We start from the raw sequence: 13,803 nt of genomic DNA on the forward strand, positions 1-13,803 counted from the left end.
GTTTAATTGTGGCATAATTTAGCGAACAAATTGCAAACCTTTAAAACAAAAAAAAAGGCCCTTTCATTTTTGTGTTCTGTTTCTACAAAGAATCAAAGGACAGGAAGTGCTTCATGCAGAGACATGCTCATCCTCGTTTAAGAGAGGGCCTTAGGGGCAGCCTGACAATGGCTAGGTGGTATTCTACGCATGTGTAATGACTGCCCGAGGATGCTTCTCAGAGCTTGCCAAAGTGAGATGCCACCTCTGAAGTCTTGTCAGCATTGTAAAACTCTGGGCACGGATTGTATCCACAACACAGATTTTTATGTTCTGGAGGGTGTGCTGCTGAAGGCTGGCACGGATGTCTTTAGTCCCAGGATCGCCGTTTGCTTTGGTGCTTTCTTAGTTCTTTGTAGAGGGGCCTAAGTGTGCTTTTAAAATGAAGACCATCTATAGGGCTGGGGAGAGGCCTCAGATCTTTAGCAACCACAATAAAGCTGGGTCCAGGACCGTAGGCCTGTAACTTCAATGCTGAGGAAGGACAGAGAAAGGCAGCTCCCTGGGGAGCCTGCTGGTGGCTCAGTCTAGCTAAAGGTTGGGTTACAGATTCAGTAAAGGAGTCTGTCTGGGAAATAAAGTGGGGAATGATAAAGGAAGACACTGACATTGACTTCTGACTTCCCACAGGCACACACAGGCCAGTGCACCCCGACCACACACGCACCTAGCACTTTTGCAATAACAAACCGTACGTTTTCTCCTTGTAAAAAACAAAATAGAGAGTGAATTATAGTTAGTTTGTATAAGAAAGACAACTGACCAGGCCTTGCTTATAGTAGGACCTGGCAAATTAGCTCACAGTTACGTTTTTGTTTAACGTGAAATGTAAACTGTTTCTCCCATGATTCTCTGGTTGCCTAACTACCATTCTGCGTAGGTGAATTAGTGGGCTCTGCTAACCTGGGAGGGTCCTCAGATGAAACTCTAGGACTCTCAAGCTCCCTACCGTGCCACAAAGGCCTGCTTTGATCACATGGTCCAACCTACTTCCTTGATTCTGCCATGACAGCCCAACGAAACCCCAGGAGATGGAGGTCCTTCCACTGTGTTCTCATGAGCCCTGCCATCTTGGAGTGTAGTGGGAGTTGCGGGCTGTGTTCCTGCCGCCCCAGCTCCTGGTCGCCTAGCTAGCTTATGCCCCAAAATAACAACACACAAACTGTATTCTTTTAAACACTGCTTGGCCCATTACATCTAGCCTCTTCTCAGCTAACTCTCGCACCTGGACTAGCCCATTTCTAATTTATGTGTGTAGCACCCCAAGGTGCGCTTACCGGGAAGATTCTAGTCTACATCCATCCTGGGTCGGAGCTTCATCGCATCTGCCCCAGAGAGCAGAGCTATCGAGTCTGAGCTCACTTCCTCTTCCTCCCAGCATTCTGTTCTGTTTACTCCACCCACCTATGTTCTAACCTATGAGGGCCAAGCAGTTTCTTTATTTTTTAACCAATGACCTTCCTCCATCATTGGAGTGGCATTTTCACAACAGTGAGCCCTTGGAGCACATCCCACGGAGCATGCCTCCCCATCACCTTCATTCACGGAGGACCATTCCTCAACTGCCATGCCTGGATGTGATCTGAGTCTGTCCCCCAAGGGTTCCAATGTTGGAGACTTGGTCCCCAAGGTGACAGTGTTGGGAGGTGGTGGGAGGTGGCGAGGAACCTTTAAGAGGTAGGACCTGGCAGGAAGGCTTTTAAATCCCTGGAGACATCTGCCCTTGTTATTCTCCATAATGTGATAGACAAGGGGAGAGGCTTCAAGGGTCAACTTTAAGCAACACAAACTATAAGTGAGCTAAAGAAAACTCCTCTTTTTCTCTCCTGTTTTCTCCTTCCACCATCTCTCTCGTTCCTGCCTCAACCTCCCCAGTGCTGGGGTTCCAGATGTCCCACCAAACCTGGCAGTAAACCCCCTTTATTTGCAAAGTTACCTGCCTCAGGTACTTTATAAGAGTGGCAGAAACTGGAGGAGTCCAGAACCACAGCCCATCTCTCTCCTGTATTCCTCTCTTCTACTGGAGTCTGATGTATTCCCTCTGGGACAGCCTTATTCTTCCTGCAGCTTGAGAATATCTACAAAGAACAGAGAAAGCCTGAAGTACCCAGTGAGCCCCTACTCCCAGCTTCCAATCTGATGCTGACCTACCCTCTTTCTCTTTGCAATTTCAAAAATACATTCAGAGCCTGGCGGGGATGCTGCCCTTTTGGCGATTCTCACAGCGTGTGTGTGTGTGTGTGTGTGTGTGTGTGTGTATGGGGTCAGTTTCCATTCTTTTCTTAGCTGGTGAAGAATTGGGAGATTTGGAACTCATCATAGTCCACGTGTGAGGGGACTTTTCCTCAACATCCCCTAAGCCACCCAGACTCTGGTACCCTAGGAGCACGTACTGAGGACAGACTGGCATAATGGAGTAATGCTATCTTGATGGAGGTGGGTCTTGTATTTATCTGTTGCTTTCATTGGTTAATTAATAAAGAAAACCGCTTGGCCCTGATAGGACAGAAAATTAGATAGGCGGAGTAAACAGAACAGAATGCTGGGAGAAAGAAGCCGAGTCAGGCAGTCGCCATGATTCTCTCACTCCAGACAGACGGAGGTTAAGATCTTTCCTGGTAAGCCAGCTCGTGGTGCTACACAGAATATTGGAAATGGGTTAGATCAATATGTAAGAGCTAGCCAATAAGAGGCTGGAACTAATGGGCCAAGCAGTGTTTAAAAGAATACAGTTTCTGTGTAATTATTTTGGGTAAAGCCATGCCGGCAGCCCGGTGCTGGGGACGCAGCCCCACCGCTCTTATTACAACAGCGCCAAATGTATCGATGTAAATGAATGCAGACAGATTATAAAAATATATACAGCTTTAATGGGGAAATAGACTTACAGGACCACAGGTTCCTGCGGAGAACAGGAAAGCAGAGAAAAAAGGGGCTGCTGGGATCACGCCCGGCAGATTTATCAGTAAACATTAGCCCGAGGCGAACACGCACCCAATGCGTGGAGCTTATCCCTACACTATCTCGTACCCCAGGAGCACGTACTGAGGACAGACTGGCATAATGGAGTAATGCTATCTGGTACCCCAGGGGCACGTACTGAGGACTGACTGGCATGATGGAGTGATGCTATCTGGCATTCAAATCTCAGCCCTGCCACTTGCCTGTGCTGTGTTCAGCTTTCTGAGCCTGTGTTCCCACCTGTGGGGCAAGGAGCTTTACTGTTGGTGTGAGGGGCGTGGGTGCTGTGGGGACCTGGTGTGTTCATCCCTGTCACTCACCAGTGCTGGCTCCCTTACTTGACTCAGACTTTACAGATGCCATTGCTTTCTCCCTGATCCAAGGGGGGATCTGGACAGCCAGAGGCCTAGATGTCTTTACCTCTATTCTCTTAGTCATAGGCCCAAAGGGACCCTGGGAAAGAATTCGCTGGATCACTTGTGAGGAAAGTCCCTGGGCTGGTGATTATCTCTGCCCTGAACTCATGTCTAGTGCTTGGGGGGGAAGTTCTAGGGCCCAGAGGGAGAGAACAGGCAAGGTACTCCAGGTCTAAGTGACTCTGGGATTTCTCACTGTGGAGAAGGGCCTAGCATGGGCTCAGAGTTCTGCACTCTCTCCTTCCCCCGAGACTCCAGTAGCCTTACCGGTTCCTACACCCATACCTGTGCCTGTCTGTGGAGGCCAGGTCAGGTTCAAAGGCTCCTTCAGCCACTGTGTCCCCTTTGTAGATTATCCTGTCAGCTGTCACGTGGGGGCATGTCACCTTAGAACAGGTTTATCAGAAGGAGTAGCAGAGACAGGTTTAGGGGGCAAGGGTCCCCTGGGGCCAGGATAGGACTTACACATACTTCCATCAGGCGATTTACCTGGCCATTTCCAGCCCACACCATGCCCTTCCCCTATTTAAGCCTAGTCTCTGCTCCATAAGGTACGGGCCTTAAACTTGAAGCCTACACAAAATCTCCCGTTAGACCTTGGTTTCTGTGGGCAGAGGCCTCTGATCTGTGGGAGTCCAGAACAGATTTAACAACTTGGATTTTTTTTTTTTTTTTATCTACTAACTTAAAAATAGAAAGAGTAAGGAAGGAATACTAGCTTCTCAAATCCAGGGCACAAAGTCAGGGAGGCTCACACATGACTCTGCTCTATCCATCCAACAGTGGTCCTCCTATTAGCATAGACCAACAAGGAAAAGAGCCAGCTCTTGGCTTCTCCTTGAATAGCTTTTTGATATCAATATTTGTCTTTTTTGCAGTTAGTTCTTCTTGATTTTTGTGCCATTATTTTCCCCTCTCTATGTTTCTGGTTATTATTCTTTATCTGATTTTGTTCTCTGCTTCTGGAGATTCAGTGTGCGAGGCAAGCACTCTCCTACAAAGCTACAGTCCTGATCAACTTTTATTTTTTTTATTTTGAGGTAGAAATGTCCTGCTACGTTGCTCAGACTGGTTGATCTTGAACTTGTAATCCTCCTGCTTCAGCCACATGAAGACTGGGACTATGGACCTGTGCCATTAAAGCCCAGCTTACCTATAGCTACCCCAAAAGTGAATTTGAATGAATGCATTTGTTTGTACCCTTGTGGCTTAGTGACTACCTCTGAAGGTGTGAATTCTCCTCTAATGTGACCTTGACTTTGTCCCCTAAGATTGATAAGGAGTGTTATCATAGAGTCGATCACTTCTCCAATATCTGCAACTCTTGGAATGAGTTTTCGGAGTAGTTTCTAGAATTTCCGGGTGGTTTGTGATGTGTAGATTTTATATCAGGTGTGAATTTCCATAGATCAGGCTGACAATACGGCTTGTCAGAGCTTCATACACGAGACATCTATCAGCACCTGTGAGATTTTCCGGCAGGTCTGGCAGAACACACAGTTGGTTTCTGCACATCAACCCGTGTGTGTCACGGTGCCATGGCGGTCTTTAGAGCACTGACAAAGGTGAGAATCCCTATCTGTTGATTAATACCAAGAGTAGAGAAATAATGATACTCTCCCAGCTATGATAAAAATTGAGGCTGCAGAGATGGCTTAGCGGGTAAAACGCTTGTCACACATCCATGAAGACCTGAGTTCGGATCCTCAAGAGCCGTGAGAGCCGGACACAAAGGCACACATCTGTCATTTCAGAAAGGAAGGCCAACTGGTCCAGCTGAAACGAAGAACTCCAGGTTCAGTGAGAGAACCTGCCTCAAAAAACTATGGTGAAGAGCAAAGGGGTGGCCTTCACGCATACACACACACACACAAGCACGCGTGCACGCGCGCGCGCACACACACAGGGGTATGTCCTTGTAATGTAAGTGCTGGGGAGGTGGAGACAGGAGGCAGCCAGTCTACCGGTTGGCAAGCTCCAGGTTCAGGGAGAACTCTGTCTCAAAACAGAGAGAGTAATGGAGGAAGACGCCCAAGGTTTGACTTCTGCTCTTCACAGGTGCTTGTATGGTGAGGGTGTCAGAACATACACATGCATACTACACACGTGTGCGGTGCAGGTGCACACACAACCACACGTGAGAAGAACAAGACGAAGACCTTTAGCGCCCTCCTCACCCCCCTTCCGCCGCCATTTTTCCACTTTCAGCTTTGGTTGAAATAACATGAGGTTTTCGTCCCCGGCAGTTACAAGCTGTTTATCTTTTCTGAGCAACCATTCCAAACGTTTATTAGGCATCACAGTCAAGCTTCAACCAACTTCAGGGCCATAGTTTGGACTTTAATTGGAAGGCTCTACCGATCACAATAACTTTTCTATAATACTGTCCCTGTTCTTAAATTGTTTAATGGAATGAACTTCCTATTTGACTAGAATTCTTAATGAAAAAGTTTCTCCTTCCACCCCTCCCCCCAGGAAAACAAATCCCTGCTTGAGATTTGAGTCTGTGTGAGCAGAGGCTGTTTCAAGGACCCCCAAGCATCTGAGTCTACTTTTAGTAGAAGTAGTTTCAAATTCCCCTTCCTAGTTCCAGGGCTCAACACAGAGCCAAGCACTACTAAATGTATTTTCTTACACAGACTCTGAAGACTCAAGGCTGGTTTGTTCTGCCACCCTCAAGCCTCACCCCCGACCTCATTGTCCTTATGCTGGATACAGGCATAGATAGGTGTGTGATTTCTCCACTCCACATTTTCAGACTTGTTAGACCTAGTGAGATATAAGTAAACCTAGGCTGCTGGTCTAGAATTCACAAGGTCACCCAGGATGGCCCCATACTTGGGGCAATCCTCCTGCCTCAGCTTTCTGAGTGCTGGGATTCCAGGTGTCAGCCACATGAAGCTTGTCTTCTTGTTTCTATTTCTGTCTGTTTTGCTTCTAAGATTTAAGTTTTTATTCAGATTTCTGCAAAGAGACCTGCATGCACATGAGAGCTTCAGAAGGTACAGAGAAAGCTCAATGACTCTCAGTCTCTCTCCTGCTATGATCTAGCCCTGCTTTCTCCACTATGAAGGCCTGCAGGCTGTTGTGGGAATTCGATCTAACAGTAAATTGTATTGGGGTGGCTTGACCCAATGCGCATGGTCTTTTTTGGGCATGTGACCAGATAAGGACTAAAGTTGAGAGTCACACTCGCTTTCTTTGGAACGATGTAGGAGCTGGCAGAGCTATGACTTCGAGTTCCTCTTGGTCCTTTGGGAATGAGATTATCGTGCTGCAGTGGAGAGCTGGTCCCCAGCGGGATCGGTGGAGCAGCTGGGGATGCAATCCAGAATCCTTCTTCTGTTTTGTAATCATTGTGTGCAGATTTGATATTAATAAAAGGTAAAACAATCCCCAGGTTTCCTGCATTACCTGGCTTCCAATGTGGGGCTCGAACCCACGACTCTGAGAATAAGAGTCGCATATTTTATCAGTTGAGCTAGCCAGGGTCTATTGTTAAAAATTAATTTCTCCTCATACTTATTTTTGACTCTTTAGAACCTTTCTTTATATATAATACTATCTTAAAAATTAAACTTTCTGTTTCGATATTAAGTTTACGTTTTAAGTTTTCCACAGTGAACAATAAATTCCCCTAACAGTCATCTCTGAAGTCTCCAAAAAGATGATGGGGCCCCACAACAACGATTGTACCTGGATCATAATGATGCCATTGAGCCAATAAACACCACTCCAAGACTGACTTTGGGCTACAAACTGCTCAGGACAGTTCCAAGGTGGCTGACTGAGATGGTCCAGCCTCAGGCACCACTCTAGCCTGGACTTCAGATAAGCTTTAGCCATTACTCAGAGACTGGCTGCTAACAATTCAGCTAGTCCTCCTAAGACTTAACCATTGTTTTAGTTTTTATAGGGTCCTAGAGAGATGCTGTCACCAGCTAGACAGCAGGAAGTAGTTCTAAGAACATGACACCCCCTTTCCCAAATGGTGAGGTGAATGGTTTTGGTTTTTCTCAGGATTATGGATAATGTTTATCTGTTGGGAGTTGGTAATAAATTGTTATAGGGTTGGGGTGGAACAATAGAGGTTAGACTCAGAGATCTCATTTGGAATTTAGAAAGGGGGATAGATATGTTAGGATAATAAGATAAATTATTGTATCTACTTGCAAACTAAGAAAGCAGCTCTCTGCTTTAGATAATTTGCATTGGTATGGATTCTTGTATATTGTTACAAATTTAAAATTATTTTTGTCATACTGTATATATGTTTCTACTTCTGTTTAGGATATTTTGTATATTGATGCAAATTAAGGTTATTCTTGTCATATTGCACTACACATTTCTACCTCTGGTTAAGAAATTTTTATATATTTTCACAGTTTTAAGGTCATTGTCCTTATACTGTACATTTATTTATAGATTGTATATTTTTATAATGTGAATCTTTAGTCTTTGAGCTATTTCGTTAATAAGAATTGCAGGTTAATCGCCATCCATGTTTGTCAAACTTATAGTCATGTTCATTAGGTATTCTAGGTGTGCAGAGATATATACCACAAAGATAGGTCATCTTCAAACACTCAAAGATCTACAGAATATGACATTTACATGTTTTAATAACTTAGAATTCTTATGAGGTGAGATATGACTGCTCCTGGCAGCACTGATATATTCCTGAGAGGATTATGTGCACTGAAGACTCTTCAGGTGGAGTTTGTTTTCTTCTTGGCAAAATTGATCTATTGGGCAAAAAACTGCTTTTGCCTTGATTGCTGACAGTAAGCATTATGTCCAATCCAGACAAACAGGACACAAAGAAAAGTAACTCAAAACTTTGCTGAGGCAGGGTAGGACAGTCCTTCAAAGTTTCCTGCTTCTGAAAAAGGTCTGTCAGATATTCTAGGCCTATGAGCCAAGGTTGGAAGCCCCAACATCACAGAGAAATCCTGGGTGACTGTCCAGGCAGCCAGCTGTTCTGTTATCTTCTTGCAATTTTGGAAATCACTTGTCTGAACTTCCTGCTTATTTGGGTAATATTATTTTTTCCTCAGGTCTCTGATGGGATTGAAGACTACATAGTTACAGTTATAATCTTCACGAATCTTAGCTAAGGACATATAAGGTGCAAACTTAGAGTCTTTAAGAAAGGACAACTATTAAAGCACTCTCTATAAAGATTGCCTTTTACCTACAGTCTGGACTTCTAAGATGTAGTTCTTACTTGATGGTTCTTTTTATGTTGTTTTTGTTTTTTGTTTTTTCAAGACAGGGTTTCTCTGTAGATAATGTTGGAACCTGTCCTGGAACTCACTCAGTAGACCAGGCTGGCCTTGAACTCACAGAGATCTGCTTGCCTCTGCCTCCCTAGTGCTGGGATTAAAGGTGTATGCCACCACCACCTGGTTTGTAGTTCTTATTGTACATAGTTTTATATAAGGATTAGAACCTTCCCTTTTATTTTAGACTAACAGGGGGAAATGTTATGAGAATTCGATCAGACAGCAAATTGTATTGGGGTGGTTTGGCCCTATGGGCGTGGTCTTCTCTGGGTATGTGACTAGGTAAGAACTGAAGGTGAAGATCATGCTTGTTCTTTCTGGGATGGTGTGGGAGCTGACAGAGCTATGGCTTGGAGTTGCCCTTGGCCATTTGGGAACGAGGTTATGACTCTGAAGCATAGAGCTTGTTCCCAGTGGGATCATTAGAACAGCTGGTGACATAACCCCTCTTGTAATTATTGTGCATGGATTTGATATTAATAAAAGGTAACACAACCCCCAGGTTTCCCGCTTTAGGCTGTCTCTTGGCATCCGATCCCTTCTCTTTTCAGATGCCTGGCTTTCATGGGAGATGCCCATGTCCATGTGTAAGGACACACATAGACACATAGACACTCCCAGGTCCACTGTCCTCACTTCTGCATGCATCAGTTGAGCAACCAATCTGTCTTGTTTGCTTTCTGTTGCTGTGAGAAAGATCATGACCAAAAGCAGCCTGGGGAGGGAAGGGTTTATTTGGCTTACATATCCTGGAGCACAGTCCATAGAGGAACACAGTTCCAAGGCAGGAACTCAAGGTAGGAACTTGGAGGCAAGAACTGAAACAGGGACCCTGGAGGAAAGCTGTTGACTGGCTTGCTCCTCAAACTGCTTGCTCCTCCTGGCTTGCTCAGTTTGCTTTCTTATTGTACAACCCAGGACCACTTGCCCAGGGAGGACACCAATCACAGTGGGCTGTCCCTTCCACATCAATTATTAATTAACAAAATGCTCTTGTTAATTAATTTAAAAATGCCTCAATAAAATGGCATACCTACACGCCAGTCTTTTGGATGCATTTCCTTAATTGGTTCCCTCTTTCCAGATAACTCTGGCTTGAACGAAGTTGACAAAAAACTAACTACAACATCACCTCAGTTTTCGAGGTGCTAGAAGAGGAATCCAGGACTTCCCCCATACCAGGCAAGTGCTCTGAGGCACATCCCTGACCCTCAGTTTTTTTTTTTAAATCAAAATATAAGTGTTTCTTTTTGAACATATTGCAGTGACTGATCACATGCAATAGTCACATGGTCCTATAATAATCAAACCAGAGCAATGAACATGCGTCTCTCAGGCTGACATTTTTGGCACGTGGGGAACCTCACACACAAGTAGCACTAGACAATCCACTGTGTTGAGCAGAAGCCACTGCCCGCGGGCTGTGCTTTGGCGGTGCTACAGCCTGTGTCTTCCCCTCACCTTCTTTGTGACCAGCCTCCCAGTGGCACTGCTGTGGGACAGTAGGGCTGTCCCTTCACGCATCACACTCTCAGGGGGTTTCTGATTTGAGTTTTAAGATAGTTTCTAATTTAATTACTATTTATAGCTGAGAGAGCCAAGGCTCAGAGAGCTAAATCGTTTGCTCTAGGCCGTGTGGTAAAGAAAGGAGGGATTCAATTCTAGCTTAGCTTCAGAAGAAGGGAGGAATGAAGAGGAGAGGGGAGAGGATGAAAGGAGAGAAGAGAGGAGGGAAGGGGAGGTATGGGGAGGTATGGGGAGGAGAAGGAAGAGGGAGAGGGGTCTCATACTCAGAGGTATCCATCTAACCTGTGCTCTAAGGGGCTTTGCAGGACTCCCCTGAAATAGGGACGATTGTCCCCATCACAGGCAAGCAAGCCGAGACTGAGAAAGTCTCCCTCAGTGACACAGTTGAGATTTGGCTCCCAGGTCTTATTTGTGTCACCTCACTCTGGCCTCTGACAACGGGGGTTACAGGATCCCACAGTTTTCTGGCCTCCAGAGTCTCTGAGCCGCCACCTTGGTGATGGAATCAGAGAAAGAGGGATTCTTCAGTCTACTCTGGAATGCAGCCCTGGGTGTGTGTTTTGGGTGTAGGCATCCCAGAAAACCAGGAAAGTTTGTCATTCAACCCCTTTCATAGAGGGCAGATGAAGGACTATGGACATTTCATCTACAAAGGCCAAGGAGAGCTGACCAGTGTAACCCTCACAGCATTAAATAGAGTCCTTGCTTTGGGGGAGCTGGTTACCTCTGCCTAAGGTGGGGATTGCTAGCCTTACAGCCCTCCTGAGATGGACCAGGTCACGGCAATGGCTGGTTCTCTGATCCAAGCATCATGCAATCTAAGACTGTTGCTGGGATTCATGAACCAATGAGCACGTTAGAAGTGGTCACTCGGGGACTCAGTGGATTTGGATCCTTTCACTGATGGCCTTTGGCCTTTGTTTGTTTGTTTGAGAGAGGGTTTCTCTGTGTAGCCCTGGCTATCCTGGAACTTGCTCTGTTGACCAGGTTGGCCTCAAACTCTCTGAGATCTTCCTGCCTCTGCCTCCCGAGTATTGGAATTAACGACATGCACCACCACCACCCAATGGCCTTAGATGCACAGAATACTTATATATTCATTCATTCGTCCAACCTCTCATGTGCTCAGCAAACAGTAACCATGGAGGGCAGTTCTCAAGCAGAGAACTATATAGCCCATGAGCAGATTGATACAGAGGGGCAGTTCCCATCTTCATTCCGCAAGCCCAGGCTTCTTGGCAGGTCTACAGGACTCTCCCTTGCACCACGCAGTCCCTTGCTGGCCATAGCTGCATAGCAGAGAGGGGAAGCCCCAATGTCACCCTCAAACACCCTGAAGTTTCTGTCTAGTCAGTCACTGCATTAGCAGAGGTCATACGGTCCAGCTATTCTGGGCTTGGTCCCCTTTGCTCGGTGTCTGATGGGTTCCCTGTAGAGCAGTCTCTTCACAATGGCTCAGTCAATCATTCTAGCTTTCCCTTATTTAAAGGTGACAGAGCCTGAATTCCCATAGTTATGGGATTTCCCGGGCAATGTACACAAGACACTGGTGAGGTTGTTGTCTCCTCCAGACTCGGTTTCCCCATCAGTGCTAGGGGCCTTGAAGAGCGCAGTTACAGAGGCCTTTTTGTTTTTTTTTTTGTTTTTTTTTTTTTTTGGTTTTTCGAGACAGGGTTTCTCTGTGGTTTTGGAGCCTGTCCTGGAACTAGCTCTTGTAGACCAGGCTGGTCTCGAACTCACAGAGATTCGCCTGCCTCTGCCTCCCGAGTGCTGGGATTAAAGGCGTGCGCCACCACCGCCCGGCCCTACAGAGGCGTTTTTAATACACCGAGCTGTAGTGTAGACATTCAGGGTAGAATTGGCTTGAGTTCCTAGGATTCCCTGCCAGGCAAGCACATGTGCTTTTCCACTTTTAATATTTTCTCCAGCAAGCGGAGGAAAACAACAAACTCTAAGTTCCCGATACTCAAATTGTGGGGGCTTCCCATTACCCTCACTGCTGTTGGGGCACAGTAGGGGTATCAGTTCCCCTACAAGCCCTTCTCGGACACAGAAGAGCCAGGAGTTGTGGCTGGCACAGCACCACACCCACACCCAGCCAGAGCTCCTGCTTCCTGTGCACTGTTTGAGAGAGCCACTGGCAGCTTGTGACTCAGGAAGGCACATTCTAACCTGCCTAACCCATGAACATCACCGCAGCCACCCCACACAGGCTACCGACTACCAGCTCAGCAATGGGAGTCACAAACCACACGTGTAACATGTCCCAGGAGGACCAGATTTCTGTCTCTGCATTAAAAGGAGTCACTAAGACTTCTCTGGGGCCCTGGCCCTGTAATACAAAACCTTCACCAACAATGTCACCCACGGGACATGGAAGCAGAGCTGAGACTCGAACCCAAGATAACACACCAAGCTCACTCATGGCCACCACCTTGAAGAAGGACCAGGACGGGACTGACACAAGCCTTTGTGGATTAAAGCCGCCACCACTAACACAGATGGGGCACATCAGCCCGTGGAGACAAAGTCTCTTTGCTGTCTTAACCTCGGCTCCAAGGAGCAGTCGAGCCCACCTTACAGACGGAGAAAGCAAGACTCAGACACTACAGAGACTCTCAAGGGACCATCAGTGGCCCAGTGAGTGAAAAGCTGCTCTCACAACACCTGTCCTGCAGTTGCCTCGCACTGTGCTGTGGAATTCCTGCTTTAGCCCGTGGTGTCCACCTGGAGCTTATAAAACTCAAATCACTGGCCACTCGCGGCGGCTTGGGGTCGGGGGGGGGGGAGATGAGCTGGATCAGACAGGGAAAATCTTTCTGATCAAGCAATTGTAACCCTTCCTCCAGCTATTTGTCAGACCTAGCAGAGGGAGGGAGCCTTCCTCCAACTCCTCAGGACTATAGAACCTCCGGGAGCCTGGGACTTGCCCCAGCCTCTGACCAGGACCTCTCTGTGCTGGGACATTCGGACTCTCCATGGACTAGCTCTTGCTGGACACTCACCTCTTCTGGAGCAAGCAGTGTCTGTGTCCTAGTGAGTCCCTTGGTCCAGGTCCAGCGACTGCCTGTCTTGTGCGTCCCAGACAGTCCTGCTCAGTCTTCTGAGGAGCTGAGCTGGAGTGGCACGGGAGAACAGCTCATCTTTCAAGGGCTGGCCGCTGATGTCATCACTCTCCTGGGCACTCCTCCCTCCACCTCTAGCTCAGCTCAAGCTCCCAGCCCAGCCTGGGGAGCAGCAGCAGCAGCAGCAGCAGCAGGAGCAGCAGCAGCAGCAGCAGCAGCAGCAGCAGCAGCAGCAGCAGCAGCAGCAGCAGCAGCTCCCAACTACAATGTTTATGGACCCACCCAGCTGCAGGGGGGCGAATTGGGATGGCCACAGGTAGCCTTCCATTTGTACAGACTGTTGACAGGGAGCCTGGAGTGGCAAATGTTTTCCCTGCGGCTAGAACGGCCACGGAAGGAGCACGTGAATGCCTGTGTTCAACATAACACTGCTTACCATTACTGGGTCTCCTGGGCTGGTTGTTTTGTTTCTGAGTTTTAGGTGCAAACAGTGGGCATTTCCCTAGAGGG

The 13,803-nt window shown here is 47.0% G+C and overlaps 1 protein-coding gene across 2 annotated transcripts in view; it reads right to left on the reverse strand.

Moving 5' to 3' along the window:
• Bdkrb2 (bradykinin receptor B2) overlaps nucleotides 1-13,314 on the reverse strand; it is a 30,623-nt gene extending 17,309 nt beyond the window's left edge. The window contains exon 1 of one of the 2 annotated variants that reach the window (XM_057782895.1): nucleotides 13,234-13,314. The gene's annotated coding sequence lies outside the window, so the exon portion shown is untranslated. Of the gene's footprint in view, nucleotides 1-1,975; nucleotides 2,044-13,233 lie in introns of those variants that run through there. The other variant, XM_057782896.1, reaches the window with a different exon arrangement.
• Between the last annotated feature and the right edge of the window lie 489 nt (nucleotides 13,315-13,803).

This window comes from Chionomys nivalis, chromosome 10 (assembly GCF_950005125.1).
Source record: "Chionomys nivalis chromosome 10, mChiNiv1.1, whole genome shotgun sequence".
Taxonomy (NCBI): Eukaryota; Metazoa; Chordata; class Mammalia; order Rodentia; family Cricetidae; genus Chionomys; species Chionomys nivalis.